The sequence below is a fragment of the Calidris pugnax genome, unplaced genomic scaffold (assembly GCF_001431845.1).
Source record: "Calidris pugnax isolate Ruff unplaced genomic scaffold, ASM143184v1 scaffold24, whole genome shotgun sequence".
NCBI classification, from domain to species: Eukaryota; Metazoa; Chordata; class Aves; order Charadriiformes; family Scolopacidae; genus Calidris; species Calidris pugnax.
The window spans coordinates 38,411,016-38,425,995 of record NW_015090922.1 but is presented as its reverse complement, the minus strand read 5'-3'; positions in this window follow the sequence as shown (position 1 = coordinate 38,425,995).

Genomic DNA, 14,980 nt, shown 5'->3' with positions numbered 1-14,980 from the left:
GGAAACAGTAAGACTTGTATTTTCTGCCCGGTTCATTCAATATAATAACCAAACATGATGGGTGAAGGGAGCAGAGACAGAGCCAACAGCTAAACCAAGATACTGCATGTCACTGAGAAAGAAACACTACAGGCATATACCATATTACTGGTGATACTATGTTTGCATCCCAAGACTAGTTTTACATTTAACAGATGATTGCTGCATGTTAAAGAAAGAAGTTGTTATTAGGGATCTGTTCTCTTTGTCCTTCTTTTACATAGTTTCCTTGGATATTTGTCTCATAAATTTGTGGAGGAAATGGCTCACCCGTATTATAAACCTTACTTCAGTTATTAAAAGAAAAAGCAGGGTTCATTTTTTTTTTAAAACATTTGCCTTTTCATTCTTTTTATTTTTTTATTGTTCTTGGTATATTTTCATTGCTTACACTTCTGGTTTTCAAGCATTAATTCCAGGTTATGAAAACAAGTGTATTTTTAATATCCCAGTAGTTAATAAATGCAGTTTATTTACTTCCTTTTCTTTTTTTTTTTCATTGTTCAGTTTTGGGCACAGGGTATGTGAAAACTTTTTTTGAGTTTCTCAGGCATTTTAATGTTCCTTACACTGTTGTTAATTCTGTATGCATAATACTGAAAAATGGTTGGGTTTTGTGGTGTTCACAGCCACCATTCTCTTCAAGTTGTGACACTGGGAATGCTTGAATCATGATTTTTTTTGGTCATACTTCCATCTCTGATCTGCTGAAAATCTGAAACCCCCTAATTTATTGAGGTGTTAGGGGATGCTCAAAGTGTCCTTGACCCTCAATGGCAATTAAGACCTACTGGGGACATGGTAATACTCTGAGAACAGAGAAGTTTAAAAGAATCAAACATCAAAATACTAACTTTTGGCTGCGAAAGAGATTACATACATTGACTTGTAGACAGCAATTGCTATATGCCAAGATTACTGTGTCTGATTGGAACCTCAGAGGAGTGTTTGGGGGAATGGAGGGCGTTGTAGGACCATGGGCTTATTTCAGCTTCAGTTTCTGAATCAAGGCTTTAAGTAATTAGCTTCTTTGAGATTATGTTTGTAGGTGTTGGAATAAGATGTTTTAATCTATTTTTACTGCTTGCTTTTCTACTAAAATGTAACTAAAATTTGTGCCCTAAGGTAACACTTGAATATTAGCTCTTGCTTGCCCTCTGGTTCTGATTTTTTTTTTTTTTTTGCTGTTGCTCAGGAATCTGCTGGCATTTTAAATCTTTTATGAGGTGATGTAATTTTTCTGAGAAGAAAATAATTCTTACCTGAAATGTGACATGGAAAATACTGGTCCTGGAAAACCATAATTTTTATGTATGGGCTTCATTTTCATGTTGATTTAAAAATGAGAAGGCAATAATGACAGAAATAACAACTGTAAACATTATTTATATTATAGTTTCTAAGAAATAGCTTTTCTAGAAGCAACACAGAATTTAAAGCTGCTCTATATGGTAATCAGGAAAGGCTGATTCTTAAAGGACTCCCCCTCAAAAGAAAAAAAAAGAGGAGATCAGGTTTGGTTTTTTTTTAAATGCTATCAACTAGCATTATATTTTCAAGTGATCAAAATTCTGATTATCTTTCTGATACAGAAAGAAGATGCCCTTCCTCAGTGTCTTGTGATGTGCACACCTTTCGTATCAGGACAGCTTACCTGTGCAGGTCAGCATAATGTTTGTGCATTATGCTCAGCATGTATTTAAGATTCAGGTAAGTTAACAGCCTTGCTATCTAAAAGTAAAATAAGGAATACATTACTTTAAGAGCTAAGATATCCTGATCTCCATCTTTTGCTTAGAATCATAGAATTACCTAGGTTGGAGGGGACTTTTCAGATCATCTAGTCCAACCACCAACCTAACACTGACAAAAACCATCTCTAAAGCATATCTCTAAGCACTACGTCTACCCATCTTTTAAATACCACCGGGGATGGTGACTCAAACATTTCCTGGGCAGCCTGTTCCAATGCTTAATAACCTTTTCAGTGTAAAAAGTTTTTCCTAATATCCAATCTAAACCTCCCCTGGTGCAACTTGAGGCCATTTCCTCTTGCCCTACCACTTTTAACTTGGGAGAAGAAACCGACCCCCACTTCTCTATAACCTCCTCTCAGACCTTCCCTGCTTCTGAGCACCTGCACAATCATTTAGGATTCCTGATTGTCCAAACATCATCTACAAACCTGTAGCAAAGCTGTTGTGATTTAAGCACTTTGGATGAGTCACTGCTATGCAATTCCACTCTAACATGGGGGTCCCGTTCTTAGACAAGAGAATCTCATGAGGTGTAAGACGGGAGACATGTAGGAGTGAATCAGGGTCTCTTCAAATATTCTTCCTTGTTATTAGTGATGACAGGTACTCACTGCACTTGCATGTGAATGTGCATGTATGTCGATGTTTCTGTGTATATTTAAGCATTAGATATTTTTTATATATTAAATATTTCTCACTTTGCTGTAATGTGCTGTCCCAGATCAGTACAGTACAGAAGTTTTCTATCAGAATTTATGGATGCTCTGAAACCATTATTGGTAATTGGAGGAAGATGCCATTCTCCCATTCTTTACAGATGTCCTTTACAGACTGCAGTGGATTAAATTTGTCATGGTTATGGGCTGATAGCTAAATGGTGTACTTAATAATTTAATAGTAATTTATATGGCAGACAGTAACAGTTTTTAAAAGGTTTCCTTCCCTCCCTGGGTCTGGAAATTTCCCTGTCAAGGATTTTAAAAAACATTTCTGAAATAAACTGTAAACAAAACATTATGTATGAAATTGTAGTCCTAACAGTTAATCAGAGCAGATGTTTCTGATGAAACTTTTCTGCTTGACAATTTCAGATTCTGTTTCTATCAGATACCGCTGGGACAAACATCTCGGTGACATTTCAGTTTCTGTTTTTTTGGGGTTTGTTTTGGTTTGGTTTGGTTTTTAAATTTTTTTATTTATTTCATTTCTCTGTACAGAAAAACATCCAGTGAAAGCTGGTTTGTGGGAATATAATTTAAAGCAAATACTTATATGTATATATTTTTCCTTGTCACTTCAGAGGTAAACCAATTGCAATTTTTTGGTGGTTATTTATAAGGTACCCTAGTAATCAGAAGATAAACCTTCAGGAAATAGCTCTTCTATGTGAGAAAGTTGCCAAAAAAATGGTTAGGTTTACTAGGTTTGCATAATGGTATGTCAGAACTGGCATATAAGGGCCACTATTCATTGTCTCACAAGGCTTATGAGAAATATTATAAATTAAGCTTCACTCTGAGACTAAAGATTATGCCTGCAACAGCTTTCCTCCCCCGGGAAGCTCCCCACCATAACGCCAGCTAATATTCCAGTGGTGGCAGCACTGAAACCAGTAACATAGACCAAGTTCGGATGGTTTCCCATGCTTGACTTAAAATATTGCCTATATGTTGTCCAGATGGGCAGGTCACCACTTGAAAACAGTTCTTCTTTCACGCCTGTTAAGTTACAGAACTGTATGTTGTAAGTATATCCATGTTGCAATGATCTGTGGCTGGTTATGCTTCGCTATGATATTTTCATTGACAGAATTTAGAGCATTTAGAGCATTTCAGATATTGATCCCGACCAGAAAACAGTCCCCTGCAATGAGATACCACATCTTCACTTTGTGCAGGGCCTGTGCATCTGTCCTAGGGATGATCTCCAAAGCCGCCTTACGTCACTCGCTAATATATGGATTTGACCACTATGGGAAGAATTTAGGACATACTACAAACATTGCAATATATTAAAGCTAGTCCAGATCCTGTAGTGTTCTTAAACTTAGATTAATGAGATTACTGCATATTAACTGCAATAATCCTTTACCATAAGATTAAGTAACTAACAAAGATGCAGGAAAGCATTTGCAGGGCAGGGAGAGGGGTTGGGCTGTCTCCGGGAGGCTCTAATGAAATCACCTTCCTACAGCTCCAGCTCTAAGGCACAGAGGTTCTCCTGGTCTTCAAGCATCTATCACACCACAGAGGAAATATTTCCATTTCCAGGGAACTGACGTGCCCCATTCTTTCTGTCAACAGATGTGACATTGGTGGGATCGAGCCATGTGCCACAGGACTCTTTATCCTATTAATGTTTTGTCTCAATGCTAATGGCGAAGCATGTTTATGCCCTGCTGTCTTTATGGAAGCTAGAAAATATGTTGCAAAAGGCATGTCACAACCTTTACGAAATACTCAAGTGTGTTATTATTGCACTAGCACTGTCCTTGTCCCTGCCTGTACTTGAACTGCACCACCAGCAGCCATGGGGAGAAGCGCCAAAAGCCAGAGAAGACTCAGAGTGCTTTCAGCCATTGAGTGGCTCCAAGCTGTCCCCCAGAAGGATAGAGCCTTCTTTTGTGCTGATGGTAGGACTTCACTGTGCTGCCAGGAGAAACTCAGTTGCTGAAAGCACTTTTAAATAAAATCTATTGCAATTTGTGACTCCCTGGTTTACCATGGAGGTAAGTGCCCATGCGGGGACAGTGGAATGGATCACCAGCCTCACCTCACAATTAGTGCTGTACCTTCATCTACAAAGACGTACTGGGGAGCACATACAGGCACCTGCAAACCCAACGCAAGCTGCAGTGAGTCAGACATACATGTGCTATAGTGAAATGTGGAGACTCCAGGCAAAGGGAATTGCCAATTTCATGCCATTCACTGCTGTCCTCCATGTGCCAGTGCACAAAGGAATATTTCCCACGGTTGAGTGAGATATTAGGTTTTGTGGGGAAGAGCAAGACATTGTGGGAAAATATGTGTCATGTCACATACCTAATACTTGGCAAGTCTGAGGTAATAGTTGCCTAAGATAACAGCAGCTAGCACAGTGGAAGTAGGTTGGGCATGCAAAATATTCATTATACCCCGAGGTCCTCAAACACTCCTGCGATTAGATATGCCCACCCTCAGATCAAGGAAGGATTAGAGGAAAGGTGTAGCTGGCACATGTATCAAAAAGGAAACAAAAAAAGAGTCCTTAATCTACCGAGTTCACAAGCACAGGGAAATAAAAATAGCAAACTGAAACTCTTCCAAAAAAGACAGGTGTGTGAATAGTTCCTGCTGAAGGGAGGTATAATGCTGTTTACATTGCTGCTCTTAAGCAAGACTTCACTTTGCCACCTCCCAGAGCATAAATATTGAGATTTTTAATGAAAGCAGCTGCAGTACATCTAAGAACAAGGATAGTATCTTTGGATCAGAATATATTGGCACAGGCTATGTTAACCCTGTAAGTCAGGAACTAGCGAAGTAATTTACTTTTTCTACCCTCAATAGCAGAGATAAGCGAGGCAGAAACATTTTTGACTTTTCTCTATGTGTAATTCCCTCTACATTTTGATTGCTTAATATAGATGCAAATACATAGTGACTATTGTTGGTCAAAATGCCTGGCTGAATAATTCCCCAAAGCTTGTTTTTAATTAGATTCTCTACTCCTCAACAAGGAGCAAATTTGGGGAAGTCTTCTGGAGAGAATGGTGGTAACGAAGTGGGTGTTGTAAGTTAGGTAAGGACTTCAGGTAGTCAAGCACAGAGAGCTTCTTTGTAAAGAAGCCTCTGAGGAAGCCTGACTCTATGGTGAGAAGCTGGAGGTTTTATGCAGTGAATGCTACAGGAGATTGCATTTGTAAATGGACAAATACGGTGAACTTGCAGAAAAATGTATTTCTGTGCCTCTTTATCCACTATATTTGAGGTGTGATATCCAAAATAATACTACAGCAAACAATTCATAGATTTAGCCATTTGAGATAGTTACAAATCTTGCAGTTTAATTCTACCAAATTGCTCACAGGACCTGCTGTCCCATACAGTCTCAGCTCACCCCGGTCCCCAGAGAGGTGCCCGATGCCCAGGGGCTGGGGGCTTCCCTGGTGACCCCAGATGCTTGCTCCTGGCTGGGGCAATGGATTGGGTCCAGGCTGGCAGGTCCTGCCTGGCCACCCCCATGGGGAGTCCCCATGGACCTCCTGGACATCCAGTCCCTGGGAAATGCACTGGTGCTGGGGTAGTGCTGCATTCATTATGTAGGAAAGGAACAAACACAATAACCTAGTACAAGGTACCAGGGGCGTTCAAGAGAGATGAAAATCTAGTATGCTCCCAGCCCCATGCAGGCTAGACAGCCAGCTCCGTTATTCATAGCCTAACGGCCATCCCCTGCTCCAGTGGCAATAACAATGTTGTATCAGATGCTTCCAATCATCCTCTAGGGCTAAATATGGAAATCTTTTAAATAAAATACAGTGCTTGAGAAGATATGAAAATAAACCCCAGCATTTTATTCAATTACCATTATCAACCCTTGAGAGAATGAAATGCTTGAGTTGACCCTTTTGGATCCCAAATTACTCATCAGTGATGGGCAGGGAATGAGTACTCTCTTATTCACGTATATCATTGCGCGTCTGGCATTAGCAAGACAGAGGACGACTTGACTTCATCTTGAGAAAATCACACTAGAGACTGACAAATGCAAATTCTTAGACAAAAAGGACCGGTGACTGCACACACTACAGCATGGTCCATTTGTTTTATTTTATGTGCACACTTACCTCACAGAAAAAAAAATAGACTACCATTGAAATCAAACAGCAGAACTTTGCTTGGCTCTGTGTCCTGAAGGCATGGCATAGGCTCTGTGTTATGGTGGAGCTGCCTGGGACACCTGAAGAGCATGAACTACATTTCAGTAAAAACATGATGTAACTGAATTTTGTTTTTCTTAAGAACCACATTATTATGTGGTTAATATATTTTTTTAAAACTAAGGATATGAACCAGGTGGGAAATTTAAACTGAAGGCTTCCAAATTCAACACAAATATTACCTTTTTTCTTTTATTGCTGTATTTGCCAATGGCCTTCTAAAACTTTTGAACCATCTCAGCTACTTTGGAAAAGGGCATAAAGAGCATAGAGATATGAAGCTCCTGCACATTTAAGGAAAATCAGCACCTGGAGAGTGGAATGAGACCCAGAGGGGTGTCCCCACTGAGGAAAAGGCTGCAGCATAAAGGTGTCCATTGACTGATGGTGACATGAGCAGGGTCTGGCTGGCCAGCACAGAGCCAGCCACGGCACCTCCTGCCCCTCCACAGTTATTAGTGAGAGAGAACAGTGTGGAGCCAGGGGGCTTTCTGAAGTGAGGGGAAATTAAGTGTTGATGTAAAGGGTTAACTGTAAAAAGATGCCCGGAGAAAAATGAAAATTCAAAAGGAAAAAAAATGATTCAGCAGGACATCATGGAATAACTTGCTTTTTTTTTTTTTTTTTTTTGTATTTTGTATTTTAAAATGTCACAGTACAGGATAGTGCAGTCTGGAACATTATCATGCTAAGTTACTGAGCAAAAAAGTATTTGTTGAATGACTGGAGGTTTCAGGGAACCCTAATTCACACCGCCTGAAACACAGCTCAATTTCTCTTTGAAAGGAGCCTTTCTTGCAAGATTCCTGGCACCTCTTGGGTCCAGCTGGGTCAGAAATAAAACACAAATAGCCTCTTTTTGAATTCAGTGTTTCTTCTCTGGCCACAATGTCAATTAGGAAGTCAGCAAGGGTGTGTACGTGTGTGGGTAGATAAATGAATAAGTGACATTAGTTATTCCCATAGATTTAGCTGCCACTTTCGTGACGATGACTCTAAAAATATATTTCCAACCTCTCCCACTTTCATATATAATACTGGAAGTGTCATTAGTGTCTTCCTCAATCAAATCTTCTCAATCTCAGTTCCTCCCTCACCCAACCTGGGCTCCTGCCAGGTCACATAGCTTCATAAAAGCCCTGAAATCCATTCCCACAGCCACCGATCTGATTCATCCCATGATTTGTCTTTATCTTGGCTATTGCAGGTTCTTTGTTTCTATTTGCACAGTCTGTAAAGCCTGCACTTGCCCAAGCAGTTGTGCTGGTTATAGGCACTAGCGACGTCCTGTCCTTTCACTGGCAGATGAGAAGGGAATCGAGTGCAATGAAATTGCCAGTTTATTGTTTTTTCGCCTTTGAGAATCTAGTAAATTTTATTGACTCTGATTTTCTTAATTAACACAGCTTAGAGGGCAGAACATGAACAAGCTGAGGCAGCCTCTTCATATTTTCATGATATTGGGTCAGTTGTGGGAGGCTCCAATTTACTTCCCATCTGGCGGCAGTGGCCTGTGCGACACCTCCTTCAGTGACAGAGGATGGAAGACAGGATTCAAGGGTGCTATTCTTGATATTATATTTCTGTATGGAAGGAAAGGATTTTCTTGTATTCCTACCCCCCCAGCTATCTAATAACTCTCTTTTTTTTCCTTACTGGATCCCTGGAAAAGGAAAGCAAAAAGCATATTAATTCAGATTATCCTAATTGAAGTAATATATCCTCGTATCCAATAGAGGGTCATCTGTTTCTTTAGGTGTGATTTGGGAATTGCTATAAAAACAATTACTATGTATTGTTTTTGTATACAGTATTTCCTGAAGATGCTAGTGAACATCCTATTGTGTTAAACAGTGTTCATGCTTACAGTATCTCCAACAAACTCGCCAGGTGAACAGCCAAATCAAACAGAAACACAGGGAGCTGAAGGGCACTGCTGCATCAACACACCCCATGGTTGGCCGTCCTGATGAGAAAAAACATTATCATCCAAATCTCAGTTCCTGGCTTTTTCCACTGCCTCATTATCATTGACAGATGACATGGTTTATAAATCCTTTTAAAAAAAAAAAGAGAGAGACAGATGGAAATTGCACTTAAGAACAAGTCTCTAATAGCATTTTCCCAGCTCATCCTTCTAATTGTCCTGTGATGCTTGCAGGGTTAAAAGACAAGAAAAATTAATTAATATAGAAAGAGACAAATCCTAGTAATTACATTGAGCTAAGGATGTTGGGTAGGCTGAGGAAATAGGCCTGGACTGTCAGGCTGTGAGCCGACCCATTTTTTCTTGCCTGTTCCCTGCAGCAGAACATGGGGAGTGGGACAGCAAACTGTGTGGGGTGTGCAGAGACCTTGGGCTCGAGCACAGCACCCCCAAGTTAAGCTGCTCCCTTTTTTTATCTGGAAGTGTCTCATTGCTTCAAAAGGGCTATAGCCCTCTGTGGTCACTGAACCCAAAGACTCAGCTTGGCCCGTGGATGAAGCACGTGAAGAACGTGTGACCTTCTCAACACGGAAAATGTTTGTTGTGCAGCAAACTCTAGCAGCAACACAGGAAATTTGTACTGGGAATAACTAGAACATCTCTGCTCCTCCCATGAAGGGACATATAGTTCAGCCAGTGTCTGAATGTGGGAAAATAAAAGCATATCACAGACAATTGTTACTTTTTAAACCTGAATTTCGCAGGACTCTTCCTGAGTTCTTGGTGTGAGCAGTTATTACAGAACAACAAGAGGACACTCAATTGTTCTCACACATAGAGCCAAGGGAGGAACTTACTGTTTCTTATTGCTTCATTTGCTCCCCCCTCAGTGAATGAGACAAGAAGCAATGTTGTAGCATAATAATTTGAATGGGCAAGGGCAAAAACCTCGCTGTTTGTATCATTTTCTTTTACCCCTCCAATATGACTGTAAAGAACTGGATGTAGTTTTTTTGCCTGTCAGCTAATTTGACAGGTTCTGCAAAGGAGAACGACTCTGATGCTGTAATAATATTGACCTGGAAAATTGGTCTGTAGAGCTTCTGTATGAAATTCTAAAACCTTCTTGCAAACATTAACGAAAAGCATTTCACAACCTTCTTGTCAGACAGGTAAGCGTTATTGTCATCATTTAATGTCTGCAAGAACTGGGACAGAGACTACATGAGTTGCTCAAAGTCAAGTGACAGAGCTGAGAACAGCAGTGCCTGTGCCACAAATATATAAAATGTGGCAGCTTCTCAATCCATTTAATTTCACCAACAAACCAGATTAGTGTAATAAGGAGGTATATAAAAATCAATTTAACCTGTGTGGTGACACCGATAACATTTTTTTTCAGTAGAAATTGTATGAGAATGCTCCAGAGAAGTCACAGCAGATACAATGGGTGATGTGTCAGTGCAGTGTCACTGTGTGAGCCGGGGTGTTGAGACACTGGGCTTCTGTTTCTGCGTCCTCTGTTGATCTTCTGGTGAAAGCCGGTGCTTATCTGTGCAAGGATACACAGTTCTAACTATTGCTTGATCCTTACAATTGCTGGAAAAGTCTTAAAAAGAAGCCTGTGTTCAGGGTTTGGCTACTGACAAACCTCCTTGGGCTGGCACTGTCTTTTTTGTTCTATATAGGAGAAAATAGCAAGAGACGGTGGGTTCATCCACGCCTGAATTGTCTTGTAGCAGAAATAAGCAGTGATTCCATTCCCATGTGACAGCCACCACATTTTGGTTTCACCTAGAAAGAAATGGGTGAAGTTTCTTCAGATACTGGGCAAGTTGCATCACAGTGGATTAAATGACAGCTTGTTCTACAAATCCTTAAGGATTAAGAACATTTATTTCTAAACGTTAAATCCCAGCAAAGGGACAGGAGGAGTTTGTTTTTGGCTTGGAGCAATATCCCAGCTGACAGCAAAGACACTGAAGAACAATATAGTCAGCAAGGTTGGAAAAATATATAAAACCCAAATTAATGTCATTGTTTTTACTTTCGTTTGTTCAACAGGTATTGCATTGTCATATGCTTATAGTAAAGAGTACAAACTAAGCTTACACTTTGACTTCTGTTTCAAAAATAGTTTATATTCTCTTTTGAGTTAATGAATGAGAAGTATATTATAGGTGGAAATAATTAACCTTATTTGTTGGCTATGCATTCTACTTACAACAAATAAATTCCTCCTGAATTTTGGATGCTTACCAGTTTAAGCTATTCCATGTAGAAACAATGAACATGCATTTTCCTTTAGTTGCAGTGCTGTAAACTTAAAACCAGATGGTGGATTATCTTTAAAATAACCATATTATAAGGTTCCCTTTATGATCTTGTCTTATTCATTGTATATTATTATTCATTGTGTATTATTATTCATTGTATACCCCAGAGTCTTCTTTTCCCATGAACTCTTAACAAATACCAGGGATATAAGATGTGTGCATTTGAAGGGGGCAGGATATTGTATTGTCCTCATTGAACTGAATTCACTCAGGGCCAAACAGGTGTCAAAGTTTTCCAGGGTTTATGAGGAGGTCAACTGCACAGGGCAAACAGCAGTATGTGCTACTGTATGTCTACAGAAGAGATGTACGTTGATGAAGCTTCCTAGAAGTACGAACAATTTTTTAATCTAGCTAAACTTTTGTGGGTTGAATTTTAGGCTATAATGTATTTGCTCTGTATTTCCTCTGGTGTGGTCGACTTGGCTTTTTAGACTTCTGAGAAAGATGTAATGGCTGGGAATCCTCCACGTAAGATTCGAGTTTAAAATCCAATTTGGTTTATGTGCCTTATGTTCCTTCCCACCTTTTCCCTGGTTTTGTTTGGTATGTGCTGATGCTGCCTTACAACCTCAAGGCAACTACATTTCAATTGTGTTATATTTGTTTTGGAACCATTTGGGGATGAACAGATATATTCCCCTTAAATGGTATTAATTATGTGTCCTTTCCACTAAATGAGAAAGAATGCCAGTGCTCACTATGGTCTTCCATATGTCCCCCTTAAATGGTATTAATTATGTGTCCTTTCCACTAAATGAGAAAGAATGCCGGTGCTCACTATAGTCTTCCAATGCACAGTATGTGCATATGTTTTAGGGTCTGTCTAAATATTGCATCTACCTGACCTATATTTTATTGTTATCTGGTGCTTCTATTTAAAAAAAAATCCAATATGTTAAGAAATTGCTCTGCAGACAGGAGAGAAAGAACAATGAAATGTAGTCGTGGAAACTTCTGGCTGTGCAAGAACTGTGTGTGTGTAGCAGAGGTCCTCCTCCTTGGCAGTGTTATGTGGCTTAGAGATTGCAACCCCCCCTGTAGATGTTCAACACTTGCCCACGGTGTGTCATTTGGGAGATTGCCTGCAAGCACTCTGACATGGTGGGGAAAGAATCCAAACTGAAATACCTCATGCTGATGAGCTTTCAGGTAATTACGATGCTGCTCCAGCTTTGTTGAGTTCTTCAAACTTTAATGCAACTCTACAGCCTCTTTGGGGCTAAAATTGTTGACAACACCAGCAGAAAGAATAGGACTGAATTTTCTGTACACCCCTGTGTGGCTGGGACAGCATCGGTAAAACATGGAAGCAGATATTCAGCATTTAGCAGCTACTGTAAGAACCACCTGTTGGTAGGGCAGGCATTACAACCTTGATGGATACTTTTGAAAACCATCTGTATCCCACAACCTGCCCTGTCACCTTCCTGGGGTTCTCGTAATTCTCCTGCTGAATTTTACTTGGGAAAGGGATGGCAGGATGTAAAAGCTTGGCAGTGATTGATTTGCCAGTGTGGTTGTTTTGGGTGTTGAAGGCAACCTGCCCTGTCACCTTCCTGGGGTTCTCACAGTTCTCCTGCTAAATTTTACTTGGGAAAGGGATGGCAGTGATTGATTTGCCAGTGTTTTGGGTGTTGAAGAAACACCAGCAGAAAGAATAGGACTGAATTTTCTGTACACCTCTGTGTGGCTGGGACAACATGGAAACAGATATTCAGCATTTAGCAGCTACTGTAAGAACCACCTGTTGGTAGGGCAGGCATTACAACCTTGATGGATACTTTTGAAAACCATCTGTATCCCACAACCTGCCCTGTCACCTTCCTGGGGTTCTCGTAATTCTCCTGCTGAATTTTACTTGGGAAAGGGATGGCAGGATGTAAAAGCTTGGCAGTGATTGATTTGCCAGTGTGGTTGTTTTGGGTGTTGAAGGATTGTTGCTCTCTCCCTTTGAGTGTTAATGCTGAAGTACTTTAACAAGATCCTTGCACTTTGACAATTTGCTTCTGAGATTCAATGCTTTTCCAAATGATCAAGATTAGACCATGAGGGAGAGCCATTCATGGCACCCCGACATCCTGATCTATTGACTGCTCCAATTGTTCATCACTCTGTTTTGGCATTCAGACGATTATTAATGTGATTATTACTACAGACACAGTTCAGTTTGAAGTTTGGTGAAATAGGCTATAGCAGTAAATTTTACATTCTCGCTCTACACAGTCAGACATCTCTGTATCAGAGGTTCAAGAGGGATACGGTACCTCCCCTGACTGTGCTTGTGTCTGTCCTGTGCAGTTGCTGCTGTGCAGCTGTATCACTCCTACTGTAAACAGATTTCCTGGTCCTCCTTGCAGTAATAATACTGCATCATCAGATTGTCTTTGCTAAATGATCTATGATTTGATATTTCTTATGGAGACTATTGAAAATCTCCAAAAGCATATAAAGACATAATAGGGATGAAGGTGGTAGGATGCTGTAACTCAGTCTGATTCTGTGATAGAAGATACTACAGAAATGTAAACTTTGAGGATGAAGAATTAATATTTTCTTCATTTGCCATATTTAATTAGCACATAGGTCTACTGTATATGTCTAACATAAGTCACACAGATGGGTTGTACTGATTTCCTTGGTACATAAAATAATAATAGAGATATTATTTCTATTAAATATTACACAACTCTTCTATGGTGTCTTCTTCCAGGTGGAAGTGTTATTCATGATAGTAATATTGGATGCATAAATTCTACTTGTTAGGCTGGAGGAAGCTTTTATTTCAAGGCTCAGCCCTGGAAGTGTTGCTTGCCTTGGACTGCACTCACTCCAGAGACAGTCTGAGCATCTAAAGGAAATCTTTACCACTTTTTAGAACTGAACTCTGCTTCCCTTAATGGGGTTGTGGGTTGAGGAGTAGGTGATGGTGTTGCAAGTCCCACACACCCAGTGCGCAGTTAAAAACCGGGGACTCTGCTGACTGGTTGGCTAATTTCAATGTCTGACTACCAGATGATAGCTGAAGCTGAGTTTTTGCTCTGCTGTGTGCGCCACACTGAAACAGAAGAATTGCTTTTCCATTCAATTTGTTTGGGTTTAGCATCCCTGTGTCTAGACCCCAGGAAACATTTGTTCCAAAAGCTAGTTTCTTTGTGTCAGAATCTGGAATAAGTGTTCTCCCTTCAAATACAGTCTTGGAAATTCAGATGTTCAGTACGAACAAAACGCTGTTACCCAGAAGTGAGATTTCACTGACTCAAATTCACACAGGTTGTGTAAATGCTGTACAACTGATGCAAAAAGAATGGGACTGTAGAACTGCCGTTCTTTCTATATCCTTTCTGGATCAAAACAGTCTAGGCCAATATTAGAAAACATCTTGCTACAAATTATTCTTTCTATATCCTTTCTGGATCAAAACAGCCTGGGCCAATGTTAGAAAACACAGCTTCCTACAAATTCTTTGCCATTTCTAAGACCTTATCTTTTTTTTGTTTTTTTTTCTGTAAAATAGAGGTGGAACCTCTTTGCTGCACAGAAGCACTTTTCTGGCCTTCAAACACAAGGAAACATTGCATAGCAATTACTGGACTGGATGTTCCTCTCTGTCTTCCTGTACATCAGCATGTTGACATCTCACCTGTGACATGACTTTTCCGTGTGACTTCTATTTAGTTATTAAAACCTGCCTGCGCGTAACTGTTTCAAAGTTATCTACTCTCAGAATCATTATTATGCTTTAAAATGCTTGCAACTGTGAAAACCCCTGGACAGATGTTTCCTAATGAGCAGTGTGTGCCATGGCTGGCTGCATGGGAACAACAGAAATACAAACCTTTCCAAACAATACACATTTTGTGGTCGAGTTTCTCCAAACCAGTGAGTGTCCCCACCAAAAGCAGTTTCCTGGCAGAACATAAGGGTACAGCAGCTGTTTGAGAAAAAAAAAACCCACCCCACCCCTGTTGCTGGGGTGGTTTTGTATGTCCTCAAT